Raw genomic sequence first — 14,139 nt, 5'->3', positions numbered from 1 at the left:
ACGCCAGTCATTGAACTTAGGGCACAGTCTAACCCAGTATGACCTCATCTAAAGCAATTACAACTACAAAGATAGTATCTCCACGTATGGTCACATTCTAAGGTTCCAGGTGGACATAAATTTTGGGAGGACAGATACTATTCAACCGGCTAGGGGATCCCTGAGGGGCGGTGAAACAACAGATTACAGCGTGCCGTAGCCATAGCTCTTCGGGAGTTATAGGAAAGCTGAAGAAGAGAATTTGCCAGAGGACAGGGGCAGACCGGAGCGGCCATGGCATTCAGAGAGAACTACAGTGAGTGGCCATCTAGTGACTGTCTTCCCTTGTCTGCTTCCAATAGCCCACTTCGCTTGCACTGGCTTGAATGGGCTTCTGATCCCGGCAACCGAATGGTGTCTGTCTAAGACAGCCTTTCATCCTCTGCCACAAATCTACCCAATGTGCTACTATAATCTCCAGCCTTTAACAGAGAAGTCATGAGCCATGTTTTCTGAGGGCAGCACGCACAGTGTCCATAACACGCTCTTGATCTGGCAACCACTGAATTTCTACTTCTTGGAAAGTGAGAGGCATCTGAGTGGAAGATGAATAGAGTCCGGCTCCTCCCCCTAGGCTGGGTTCTGACTGCCTGGCAGCGCTGCCCAGAGGCTCTGGGAGAAACCCCCCACTCCCAGTCTCAGAAAAATGCGATCCTTTTCCAAGGGGTCCCGCCCCTTCCTCTCACTTCTTTCCCCAGCCCAGATGTGGGGCCCACAACTTACAAGGAGGAGGCCGGATCCTGTCTGAACGTAGAAAAGCCCACATCACGGGGCTGAAAGGACAGTTGGACCCTGTTTCCCCCTTTTCCAGGTGGCTGACATCAAACACCATGTTCCTTCTTTAATTGAAACAGTTTCGGGAGCCAGCGGCGGGGCCCCTTCCCAGTGGGGGCGGAGGCTGTCGGTGGGGGAGATGCTCAGGGTCTTGGCTAGATCCAGCCAGAGGCTGGGGTCTCCCCCGCAGACGACAAGGCCACTTTGCATCTGCCAGACAGGAAACATAGCCAGGCCGGAGGCAGGGGAGGGAGGCAGACAGTCTTGTCCTCCCCCCACTCAGACAGGAGTTTCTACACCTGGACGGAGGCGGGCTGAGGGGCCATACTCAGGATCATGCTTTCTGTTCACGGGGACATGCACAGCCATATCCAGACACGCTCAACCCATCCCATACACACACACAAGCACAATTTCCCAACCTTCACCAGCCACTGGAATAGACGTGCCACCCCTGTCTTCGGGAAGAACAGAGGATGCTATCAGGACAAGATAACCCTGGACAGGAAGCTTAAAGGTCTACATTTAGGATCCATTCATAAGTGGCACAGTGAAGGGGCATGAGGAGGAACCTCTGCCAGACACTGGAGCTTCCCCAGTCCCTCCGTGGGCTCCTGGGGGATAGAGAGGCCGGCTTGCGTGGTAACCCACTCACCTGGGACGACCCTCCCAGGCCTCCGAGCACTTCGCAGAGTTCCAGGAGGTTTCTCTCCCCTCGTCAGGCTCATTCCACTTCACCCGGAATGTTCTCTGCTTTTTATTGAGGCCTGCCACATAACATCTTTGAGAGCCTCATTGTTTTATGAAATGTCGTTCCCCTAAAAGACACAGACATAGAAAGCACTGACACTATCAGCTTTCTGGCACAAGCCCTTCCTGCCACAGATGAGCCCCCTGCCGCTGGGAGACACCTACCCCCTGGCACGGACTGGTGGTGCCACCCACCCTAGGACACAGGCTCCTACTCCACCAGCCCTTTGTCCCTGCCCAGCCCCCACCCCCATCTCCTTTCTTCTGAGCCTGCTGAGCTCAGCCTCCCTGCACGCAGGGCCATCTTCAGAAGTTCTGTGTAGCAAGGCTCTTTGTCTGGCTCACTCTCTCTTCAACATAAACATCAGCACGCTCAAAGCCCAGTCGGCATTTTGATTATACCCACACTATCAAAAAAGGTTACTGTCAAATCTACATGTGTTTCTGGGGCAGAGGTTTGGGGTGACCCCTTCCAGCTAGTCAAAAGTGTGGCTTCTCCAGGCCTGCAGGGTGTGTAAATGTGCAGCTCCAAGCTCCAGAAATCATGGATGCTGGACTCCGTAAAGCCGGGATGGACTGCCATTGATAGAGAGATTTTTAGAAGCAACTTACCAATTGTGCAGCACTGATGGACCCTCCATGTGGACACATGCAAACCAGATGCAATCATTATGCAAATCATATGCAAAATGTATGCATGAGTCTCCCATCTATTGCAAACACCAGATGTGGCCCTTGGAGACCCTGAGTTTAGCTGAACCCTATTGTGGGGCACAGAGATGACCTTGGCCAGTCTCTTACAGTAGACAGGAAGGGCTTAGTTCTGAGGCCATTCACACACTGGGGAAGGAACCAGACAGGCAGGCAACTGAATCTGGGTTTGAATCCCAGCTCCTCCACTTGCAAGCTGCATGACTTTCATGGAGTCACGTCACCCTCAAGCCTCTGTCTTCCATCTGTAAAATGGTTACTATAAGGATGACTAAATGAGAACATTGGCTTAAGCTCCCATCCGCATGGCTGGGCACATAAGAGACGCCCAATGAGGAGGCAGGGCTCAGAACCCTTCCCTGGGAGGTGGGTGTCTGGGCTTCTTTCTGCTCGCTGAAGTGGTGGCTGCTGTGGGCAGGACCTTCTCCATGGGCAGCAGTGCGGCTATGGGCTTGGGGAATGTCAGGGCTGGCGAGCCGAGCATCCACATGCTCCTCATTCATTCGGAAATATGTCAGAGGTCCCCCTGGATGGGGGTGTGGTAGACGCCGTTGGCGCCCTGCCAGACCCCCCCTTTACTGGGCAGTGCACCCACCAGCTCCCCACTTCAGGAGTGATGACTTCTGATGCTCACAGCTGCGTTTCTTGCGAATTGCCCTCAGGCGATAAGAGCCGCCTCCCCTGGGAAGCTCCAAACCCTCCCACCCCATAGCTGATACAGGGATACAAAAGGCTGGCTTCCTCGCCTCAAGGGTTTATGTTGCAGGCCCCCCCCCACCTCCACATCAGGCCACATCTAGATTCTACCCAAGACCCCACTCTTGCTCCGCCCCTTTCCTCCCCTGCTTCCCACCCTGCCTTCTGTGTTTCTCCAGAGGGCCTTTCCTAATAACTGGCATGCTCTCCCGAATCCCTGTCTCTAGCTCTGCTTCTGGGGATGCCGACCACAGACAGGGAGACAGACCTGCAAGCGCAGAGGGACAATGCACATGACACTCATTAAGGTCAAGGCCATGGGAAGGCATGGGGTCACAGAGGAAGAAAAAGGGGCTTGGATATTCCAGGGAAGAGTCTGGACTTTGCATACAGAGCTGTGTTGAAAAATGTCCCCTGGCTGCCACTGCGCAGAGCAGGCACGGGGGAGGGTGCCAGGGAGGAGATGGCTGCAGCGCCAGCCACTAGGCTGACAGGGATGGGGAGGGGGCGACAGAGGGTGGATCCCAGAAGCTTTTAGGACAAAGAGCTGACAGGCCTTGGTGGCCAATTTGGGGGCTGTGCGTATGGGGAGGAATCTGGAAGGTGCCAGCCAGAGGGGAGACAGAACGTCAGGACTCGGGCGAGGGAGACCATATGTGGTTAAGTGTGGGGCGAGCCGAGGGCTTAATGAGCTGTACGGGGCAGGGTCTGCATTCCCAGTGCCGGCCACAGGGCAGCCACAGGCAGGCCGGGGAGGCTGAGCCTTGAGTGAGGAGGCCTCTGTGAAGGCTGGCGCTGACAAGAGTGGGTGGCACGCACAGCCGGCCCGACTCCACGGGGGCCAGAGCTGCTCCCTGCTGGAGGGGCGGGGTGCAAGGCCCTGGGAAGGGCTCGCGCCTGCCTTCCTCTAACTCTTCTATTCATGGGCACCAGAGTAAAAACCACACAGGATTACTGCTGGTGACAGAGGAGGCAGGCATGCAGTGGGCGGGCGCAGAGGGGCCAAGCCAGGCCAGGGAGGGGGCTACTCTACAGCAGAGCAATGGGGGGAGGTCGTTGTCATGGAAACTCATGCTCGGCTAGGCAGGACCCGACCTCCACCCAGACACTTCCCTTATCTCAGACCTGCTCTGCCTTAATTCCTTAATTCTCCAGGACATTTGCTGGGCACCCACTCAGTGCCGGGAGCACAGACAGGTTGGCCCCGCACTCTGTGCTCAAGGCACCGAGACTAAGGGTGGGCAGAGGGGGCTGAGAGGTGGGAGAAGCCCCCAGGGTGTCAGGAAAGGGGTCTGGGGAGGGGAGAGGGGGAACAGACTCCCTGGTGGGGGGCGCGTGCTCCAACGTGAGTGCAGCGGCGTAGGAGGGGTGGTTGCTGGAGCAGGTGGGCATGGGCAGCCTGAGGACTCGGCAGGCGGTACACGGACATGCGTGGTCTTCGGCCCCCACGGATCCACTCACCTGCCACTTCTTACACGCCACCGTCATTGCCTTTCTACATCGAGCTCCCCTCCTGACAGTCCTTGCTTGATGCAGGGGCCACCTCCTGCCTGTGTTTGCCAAACGGATCAACTGTGACAAGACGCTCTGTAGCCATGAGGACAGCGCACTGGGGAAACGGGTGCCAGGACCCAGGCGAGAGACGCTGGAGATGAGAAAGGGCAGGAAGTTAGAGGGGAGGCTGCTAGGCTTCTATGAGCTGGCTGAGATGTGGGTCAGGGACAAGGTCAGAGTCACGGGCACACAACCTGGCAAGGGCCCAGGCCTCTGTCTCCCTGCCCGTCTCATGCTTAGGGTTAGATGATATATTTGGCATCTATTCAAAGGGCTCTCTGCCAGGGCCCAACCATTCTCACACCCCGGAGCAGCCCACCCACTGGCTCTTGCCACCCATCATGTGACCAAAGAGCTTCCCCAGGTCGAGTCTCTGCATCCAGCGACTCTCACATTCCTGGCTACGCTGGCTGGCGCTGGTTGGCCGGCAGCCCCAGTTCCTTTGGGAAAGGGCAGGCAGGAAGCTCCCACGGTGGGACTTTATCCCTCCCTCCCCTCCCCCACCCCTGGGGGCTGCACAGGGATTAGAGCATCCTTCCTCTGCCCCCAGTGCTCTCATCCCTTCCTCTATGGTCCCGACCACTGACTGCATCTGCAATCTCAGCTCCACCTTCCCTCACACCTCCTCCTTCCATTGTCGCCTCGGCTGCCCACTGTGGAGTGCCTGGGTGGGTGATGGAAAGGGGACCAGGAATGGGGACCAGGAAAGGGGCAGCAGAGACAGTTATGAGGCTGTGCTGGTGCCCGAGGGTGCAGGCAAGAACTGCTGCTGTGCAGGTGAGGATGGAGGGGAGTAGAAAGCATCCAGAAAGATTAGGAGGAGAACTGGTCGGCCTTGGGGACTTTTAAGGGGCTCCAGGATGACTCCAGGTTTCTAGCTTGGGGGGTCCCTTTTGTGTGACGAGAGAGGAGAGGCACGTGTGTGGAGGGATGTTATGTTAAACTAGAGGTAGGTGCCTACGGGTACCCTGCAGGAGATGGATGGCCAGGATATGCACACAGCTGAGGTGTCCCATTGGTCCACTGCCCCTTCCCAGCTTGCAGTGCTGAGGTGTGCCCAGTAAGGCCCCACAGTGCAAGGTCAGTAGGCCCAGCACACATGCACCATCTCACTGGTGTCCAGAGTTCCTGTCGAAGCCATAAGGAAGTGGCCAAGTAGTGACCCTGGAGACCTCGCTCCTCTGAGACAGCTGGAAAGAGGCACATGTTCCGAGGGCACGAGGGGTTCTATCTGGGCAGGGGGGTGAGGTGCCGGGGCTCCCTGCTGCCCCCGAGGCCATCCTTCCTTTGTTCTACTGACCTGGCATCTCCCAGGTAACTGCTCCATCACTGACCACCTTTCAGCTTTGGGTCCCTGGTGTGTCCCCAGCCTTTCCTCTCCCTCCCCAGCTGCTCCAGGCTTCCTGCCCTGGCACCCTCCTCCCTCCTCCCCCAAACCTCGTTCTTCTCCTTTTCCCACAGTCAGGGAGAGCCTTGATGGCCCATTATATCTGGAGCCCAAATTGTGAACAAGTGGTTTCCTCGTCATGAAGGCCCTGACATTAGTCATCCAAGGGACAATCAGCTGGCATTCCCAGGGGAAGAAGGGAGATGTCTACATCTGCCCAGGAGAAGAGGTCACCCTTTCCAGAATGGGCTGATGACTCCTAATGCAGGGGAAAATAAAGACCAAAAATATGTTTTCATAAGAAAAATGAGTTGAAGGTTCAAAACCTGCTCTATCGGGTTGATTTGAAATTGGAGGGAAGTCAACTCATTGGCCAAAGTGAAGACCATGGGAATGAACTGATCTTCAAAGGAGCCTGAGCGGCATGAAAGGAAAGCTGGGGACGCTCAAGATAACAGCCAAGGAAGACGAGTCAGTGGAGGAGACAGGGCCAGATGGGCAGAGACTGAGGGAAACGGGGAGGTGGTTCCAGCAGGAGACTCAGAAGCTACAGGTGAGGACTTGGACTTCCCAACCCAGAGAGAAGGCAGTGGGGCCCTTTGCCTGGGCCAAATTGGGCTCAGACAGGGTGAAGGATGGTGACAGAGATGGGGGGCAGAGGGGTGCCTGTGGTGGGGTTGGGGGAGACCAAGACCAATGAATGGACAAGGTCCAGAGAAGGCTGGGGTTCTGAGAGGGAAGAGCTGAGCACGTTTCTAGGCAGAGGAGAAGGAGCAGAGAGAGGGCGAGGTTGGAGACCTAGAGAGAGAGAGAAAGGCCCCCAAAGGGACAGGACCCAGGCCCAAGGGAAGAAGGGGGAGGGGGAGGCCCAGGAAGGCCTGGGAAGCAGGTGCTGTGGAGGGTGGAGGGGTGGCAGGAAGCTGAAAGGACTTCTAATGGCTGGACTTCTTGTGCTCAACAGCAGGCAAGGTTTTCTCCAGAGATTCGAGGCCCAAGAGAAGTGCAGGTTTGAGGAAAGGTTGGAAGGGCACTTGCCCTGGAGAGACTAGATCACAGGGTATGTGGCGGCTGCAAGGTCCCAGAGACTTCGCATTGACCACAGCCCTCTGCAGCTCGAGGGCAACCTGGCTTACGGGGTGTACCCGAGGGCTCTAAGTGCAGATCTGAGGAGGGAGGGGAGGACCTGGTGGAGTCAGGAACGGGTGTTTCCCAGCTCAGGTTCCCAGAGGAAAGGGAACTTAGAATCGGCAGAAACATGACAGCACCTTCAAGAATGACCTGAAGCCAGGTAAGTAAATTATGAAACATGGCTCTACTATTTGTTTCGTGGCAGTAAAATAAGTCACACATTTCCAATGAGAAAGAAAAGAAAAAAAAAATGAAGGAAAATATGAATGTTTGGGAACAATGTGGCTGATGCTGGCATTTCCGCGTGCACTTTCTAGTTGGCTGGTGTGACCTGCCCGCCTGCCTGGCGTGTTAATGGCTGGGCTTGCAAACATTTCCTACTCTCCTAGGGTGTGCAATGCCTCGATCAAAGTCGCCTGTGGCTTCTTAGTAATTATGATTATTTAAGCACCATCTATTGCCATTTTCAAGAACATAGAGGTCGCCCAGAGAACGAAGGGATGGTCCAGAATTTTCCAGGTTCATTAACATCTGGCCCCAAAACAGAGTGGATGATATTCCAAGTCAGGTTTCGCCAAGTGAAGGTGGGCTGGTTGACACAGTCCATCAAAAAAACAAGAGTTTTGTGGACACCGTAGGATTTCGAAGTGTCGTAGTAATCAGAAAGAGTTAGTATATGCGACTTTTGCCAATTGTCTGCCATAAAAAAGTCAACTGTGGAGAAGCTACAATGTTTGCAAGGAAAAGTCTGCCTTGTAAATCATTTTATGAAGGCCTATTTTTAAAATTGTTGGAGATCCAAGTAAGAACTAAAGGAGAAGAATTCTCGATCAATGAAGAGGAGGGCTGATTTCTGCAAGTGTGCAAATTCTGAATAAACGGCTGGAAAAAATAAAAACTGAAATATTGCAGGGTTTTGGACAATGTGTTCCCTCTGGCTTAAAAAAAAAAATCGGCAATGAACCCTAGCCTTGGGTCCATGGAGAGTCCTTGTGTTATTTCTTCTCTTGTAGTGTATGTTTAGAAGTTTCCATAATAAAAGAAATTTTTTTTTTTTTAATGAAAAAAAGGAGAGAGAAAATGATGGAACGACTGACAATAGCTGCTGGTCATTTTTCTTTTTCCCTCCTCATTCTGGAAGCTCTACTATACGTTGTCTTCCACTAGTGTTGACCGGCCTTTTTCTGGTTTTCATAATGCAAAACTTTTTATTACATGTCAACAAAGTATCAATCAGTTCCTCCACCCAAGGCGCTCCCCTCCCTCCTTCCTTCTCCCCGACCCAAAAGAGATATTTTAAATGCTTTTGCTGCCCCCTTTTCCTGCCTCAACTCATACCTTTTGCCAAGATTATTTAGCACTGTTAGTTGCAATCTGATTGCATCTCTTCTGCTTAAAAAAAGAGAAAAGAAAAAAAATCCGATTTAGTGCTTGTATTTCAAATTCCACCTAATCTATCATTATCCATTTGGAGTTAACTATATATGAATTGGTATGTTGTCGGCTCACCATGGATGGATGGTTTTGTCTTTTATTCATCTCCCTTGTCTCCAATTGGATTCACTTATTACCTGATTCAATTCCTTTCTGGGGTGTGTTCCCTATACAGGGAAGTTCACTGAAACCGAATATTTTGTTCTGTCCTGAGTAGGTGACCAGAACCTTGCTGGCATAGGATGCTTTTCTCTTTCTAGCAAATGACATGTGCGGTTTCAGTCTGGTTCTCTTTTCTTCCCATGTAACTTGTTCTCTGGTTTGGGAAGCTTGTAAGAGTTTCCCCTTTAATCATACAATCCAGGAGTCTTCCCAGCCTATGCCTAGATGTCTGCTTTTTTCCATGATTCCTGCCTGGAATTCAATGAGCCCTTTCAAACTCAAGTCTTTCTTCAAACTATGGAAAATTTTCTTTCTCGTTTGAAAGTTCTTGCTTCTCCTCCATTTGTTGCCTTTTTTTCCTTCTAGGTTTATTATTCACATGTTATGTCTTCTGGGGGTTTCTTTCTTCCTAGGCTCTTCTTTCCTTTGCTCCGTACAATTTCTGTCTTCTATTTTTGCTTCTGGCTTTGCGTTATCTCTTCCACTTCGTTTCCCAGTTCTCCATCCTCTCCTCCAATTCGTTTTAAATTTAAAATCACGTTTCCTAGTTTAGAAAGTATTTTCTTCTGCATCTGATTTTTCAAAATGCTTTTATCGTTTTCTTTTTTCCCGTTGTCATGCAGGTCGCGGTTTGTCTCCTCTTGCAGTTCTGAGTGAATCGCAGGCTCTTTCTCCTAACCGTTGGGGTCTGTGCAACATGACGCTTCGGTATAAGCATACACTACGAAATGACAACCACGATCGAACTCATAAACACGTCCATCACCTCAGATAGTTACCTGTGTGTGTGTGTGTGTGTGTGTGTGTGTGACAACACTTAAGATCAACTCTCAAAAACAACAAAAAAACCAAAGATGGGTTTCTGAATAAAATGTATAGTGATACAGTAAAAAAAAAAAAAAAAAAAAAATTTAACTCTCTTAACAAATTTCAAGTATATAATTAACAATAGTCACATTGTCATACGTTAGAGCTCCAGGACTTGGCCGTCCTGTGGAACTGAGGCTTTGACCATCATCCCTCTTTGACCATCAGCCACTCTCCTCCCTCTGCCTCCCCGCCCCTGGCTACCGCCATTCTACCCTCTGCTTCTATGAGTTCTGTTATTTTAGATTCCACATAGAAGTGACATCATGCAGTATTTGTCTTTCTGTGCCTAGCTTATCTCACTTAAAATAACGTTCTCTGGGTCCATCCACATTGTTGCAAATGGCAGAATTCTTTTTTCTTTTTATAAGCTGAATGATATTCCATCATATGCATTTACCACAGTTTCTTTAACCATTCATCTGAAATCATTCCAAGTATCTTTCCCAACCACATGGCGTGAAATTAGAACTCAATAACAGTAAGGAAAGGGGAAAACTCACAAATACACGGAAAGTAAATAGCACACTTTTGATAGCTATCGGGTCAGATAGGAAATCAAAAGGAAATTTTAAAAATATCTTGAGACAAATGAAAATGGAAATACAGCACACCAAAACTTATGGGATACAGCAAAACAGTGCTAAGCCTTCTTAACAGCTTTAATTGCTCCCAAGGCTCAGGTCCAGCTGATAGACTGGCTTGTGCCTTGTGGTGCCCCAGGAGGCAGCACTCTGGGTCCCCGTCTCTCAGGGACAAGGAGGGGTTCTGTGGGTCTTCCCAGGACCTCCCAAGGCTGCTCACCCAGCTCTGGTGAATCCCCATGTCAAGCTCTCTCCTGAAACCTAGCAGATCCGATCGTCACTCAAGGCTCTCTCTGCTGCCAGTCCCTGCTCTCTGGCCCAGATGGAGCCAGCCCAATCTGCCCGGCCTGCTGCTGGCCAGCCCTGAAGCTCTGCAGTAGTAGCACACATGGAGCTGGGAAGCAGGGCAGTTCTCACCCAGGAGGTTTAATTAAAGAGCTTCTTGGGTTTCGTGGATGTTGAAGAGGTGACTGGGATTAATCATCTCATGCAAGGTTCTAAAAATGCATCAGCAAAAAAAAAAAAAAAAAAAAAAAAAAAAGCAGCAAAGTAGAATTGACTTGAATACAACTGAAAGAAGTTTGAGGAGTTCTGCACATCTTTTGGTTCTAATAATAATGAAGTTTTGCGAGGAAAGGAAAGGACCTCGAAGGCTCATGTTCTGTTCTTGGCACAACATGACGTACCTACAAAAGGAGCTTTCCAAACCTTTAGAGGTGGGGTGCAGCTGAAGTATGCAGGAGGCGACGTGTTCTCGAAAACACCTGCAGCTGTGATGGACAATGTTCACAGGCCGTTAGACCATGGGAAACTGTAGCACATGATGCTTCGCATTCTGCAGGCAATCAGCGGGTCCACTTGATAGCCTATTTCCAAATTTGAATTATCTTTTGTTTTAAATTTCTTTACCACATGGTAAGTGTCATGGGAATTTTTTCTACAGAGCTTCAAAGTGAAACTGTAGACATTTTCTTTGTCTTTAAAAGCCAACAAAGATCATCATCTGATAGAAATTATGAACATTGCAAAGCCACTGGGGACAGGACGGATAAATTATGCCAGAAAACAATTCCTAAGGACTTCAAAGTTGAAAAATATTTCTTTCGAAAGAAAAGAACTTCTCAAATAGAATAAATGATAGCAATTCAGATTATGCACTTCTTCTGCTTTGTCAGAAGAAAAGCACTAAATTAACATCTATGCTAAGGGATGGGTTTCTAGGTTACCTGATTTAAGTATACAGTTTCCTAGAAACGATCACGACAAAGCGAAACAAATTTTTGAACCGCCCCATTCAGATGGAATGAAATAATAAATAGAAATGGTCAAACACGTGCAAACTTTGGCCCATAATTCGGAGAGCGTTTCATGAAACTCTGAAAGCACCACTTTGGCAGTGACTGCATCAGCCTAATCGATCTTGGCGGCTCGTTGACTTGACCACTCTGCTCCTTCGCCTTAGCTATTCTACGGGGCAGTGCAGAAAACCTGTTTCCTACTCTTTGTGAACTGGCAATCCGCTCTTGCTGCTCTGTCCTGAGGGAGGTTCTGACTCTGATGGCTGCGGAGTGAGACAAGTCACAACGATAAACGCTTCCTGGGTCCTTACTTTGTCCAGCTTCTGGGAACATCCTGAATTCATTCATTAGTTCATTCAGTCTTCATGCGACCCTTAGAGAAGGGATTATTGTCTGATTTCTCAGGTGAGGAAAATGAGACTCAGAGAGGTTAAGGGAGTCGCCCAAGGTCACGCAGAGAGCGAGACTCAAGCCCAGAGCCTCAGACACCAAAGCCAGTGGAATCACTACGTTATTTGTAACCAAACAGATGAAGAACAGGGGCCCCCGTGACATCGTGGAGTCACCTGCACTAGCTGAGATAACAATACTGCGCTACTACTTTAACCTCATCTCTCAGAACTTTCCCTTTCAGGAGATATAATGTGTTTTATGGACATTTCTGGATGAGCAGACGTTCCTGAGTGAGGACACTCTGCTGAGTAGGGCTGGCCGTGGAATGTCTCTGTTGCTGGGATAACATAAAGGACATACGTATATTAATGTGAAATGTTATGAAACAAATTCTCTGTCGATAAAAAATAAATTGCCCAGCTGAACAAACTGTGGAATATTTACATAATAGAATACTACTCGGCGATGAAAAGGAGCACAGTACTGACTCACGTAGCCACAAAGATGAATCCTAAAGGCCTTATGCTGGATAAGGTATGCCAGACACAAAAGAACATATAATGGATGGTTCTATCCATGCGAAATTCTAGAAAAGGCAAACCTAGAGTGTTAGTTTGCTAGGACCGCCGCAGGCTGGTGGGGGTGGGGGGAGGGGCTTAAACAACATAAATTTATTTTCCCACAGTTCCAGAGGCTAGAAGTTTGAGATCAAAGTACGGGCAGAGTTGATTTTTTCTGACCTCCCTCCTGCGTCCTCACGTGGTCTTTCCTCTGCGCATGTGGGATATTTGTGTCCTAATCTTTTCTTACAAGGACACCAGTCATATGGGATTGGGGTGCACCCATACAACCTCGTTTTACCTTAATCACCTTTTTAAAGGCCCTCTCCAAACACGGTCACATTCTGAGGTCCTGGGATTAGGACTTCGACACAGAAATTTCGGGGGAACACAATTCAGCCCATAAAACTTAGTGTGTGGTGACGATAACCAGAGTAGTGAGTGACTCTGGGAGGGGTGGGGGGTGGAAATTGACTGGGCAGAGCCATGGTAAACTTCCTGGGGTCGACGGTAAATTGTATATGGTGATAGAAGTTTAAGTGTTTGTAAAACTTAGTGGAATTGCACACTTAAGATTTGTGCAGTCTACGGCCATGTCACCCTGAACAAGCCTGATCCCATCTGATATCGGAAGCTAAGCAGGGTCAGTCAGGCCTGGTTAGTACTTGGATGGAAGACTACCTAGGAAGACCAGATGATGTAGGCATAAAAAATAAATAAAAAATAAGGGATTGTAAATGGACAAGTTCCTTGCAATCTGTGAGGTCAACCAAGGGTTGCCTCACCTAAAAAACAAAAACAAAAACAAAAACAAAACAAAAAAAAGACTTGCGCATTTCACTGTCAATTTCACCTTCAAGAAAACTAGAAACAAATATTGAATTCTAGTTAATAATATACATGCATAGCGTTTAAGGGTGAAGTGCAGTGATTGATGGGTGGCTAGATGGGTAGATACAGCAGTATGTTAACAACTGTGAAATCTAGGTGGTAGATTTATGTGAGTATTCATTGCACTATTCTTTTAACTTTTTTGTATGTTCAAAATTTTTCATCACAAAATGCTGGGGGAAAATTATTTTGAAATTACCACTTGAAAATGTGAGCCAGACATTTCTCATGAACTTTCTCCATTGCTAGATGACGATCCACTTGTAGAGGAAATGACCATGAGCCACGCCAAGCTGGTGTGGATCAGGGCCCCACAATATTTAGCCCCAGTACGCTTGTGTCCATGGAGGAAGGGTGGGAAGATAATTCAGGGAGAGGCCTGGGGGTGCCAGGGAGTTCTAGGGACCAGACATGGTGTGCAGGCTTGGAGTTTGAGGAAGGTGAGTTGTAGAGTTGTTTTAAACATTGTAGCTTAAAATCCGGAGCAGTCCACGATCTGTTCTCTTAAGCCACGACAGAGTGATCAGGCACAGTGGGGGTGCTGGGGTTGGCGGGTAAACAATATGGAGTTGGCAGCACATAGTAGGCACGCAAGTGCTGAAAAAATGTTTCATGACATTGTAAAGGGGCCTTCCAGGGACATGGTTCTCAGGAGACAGGAAAGTTGCCTGTCTGGCGAGGGGGAGTCTGTCTCTGCCTCTGCCCAGGCCCACCTCCGGCCTGGCCTGAGATACCTTGAGAAACGGGCCCAGGAGAGCCTGCCCAGTCTCTGGGTTCCTGGACAGCTAGGGTGAGGGCGCTTCGCCACATTTTTAGGAGAGAGCACATCCAAAACAATTTCTTTTTCTAAAAACTCAGTGCTAACGGGTTCCAGATGTCCGTTTGTTATATAATGGGGTTTGTTTTAATAG

The sequence above is a fragment of the Rousettus aegyptiacus genome, unplaced genomic scaffold (genome assembly GCF_014176215.1).
Source record: "Rousettus aegyptiacus isolate mRouAeg1 unplaced genomic scaffold, mRouAeg1.p scaffold_m13_p_12, whole genome shotgun sequence".
In the NCBI taxonomy this organism is placed as follows: domain Eukaryota; kingdom Metazoa; phylum Chordata; class Mammalia; order Chiroptera; family Pteropodidae; genus Rousettus; species Rousettus aegyptiacus.
Note: the sequence above shows the minus strand (reverse complement) of the source record.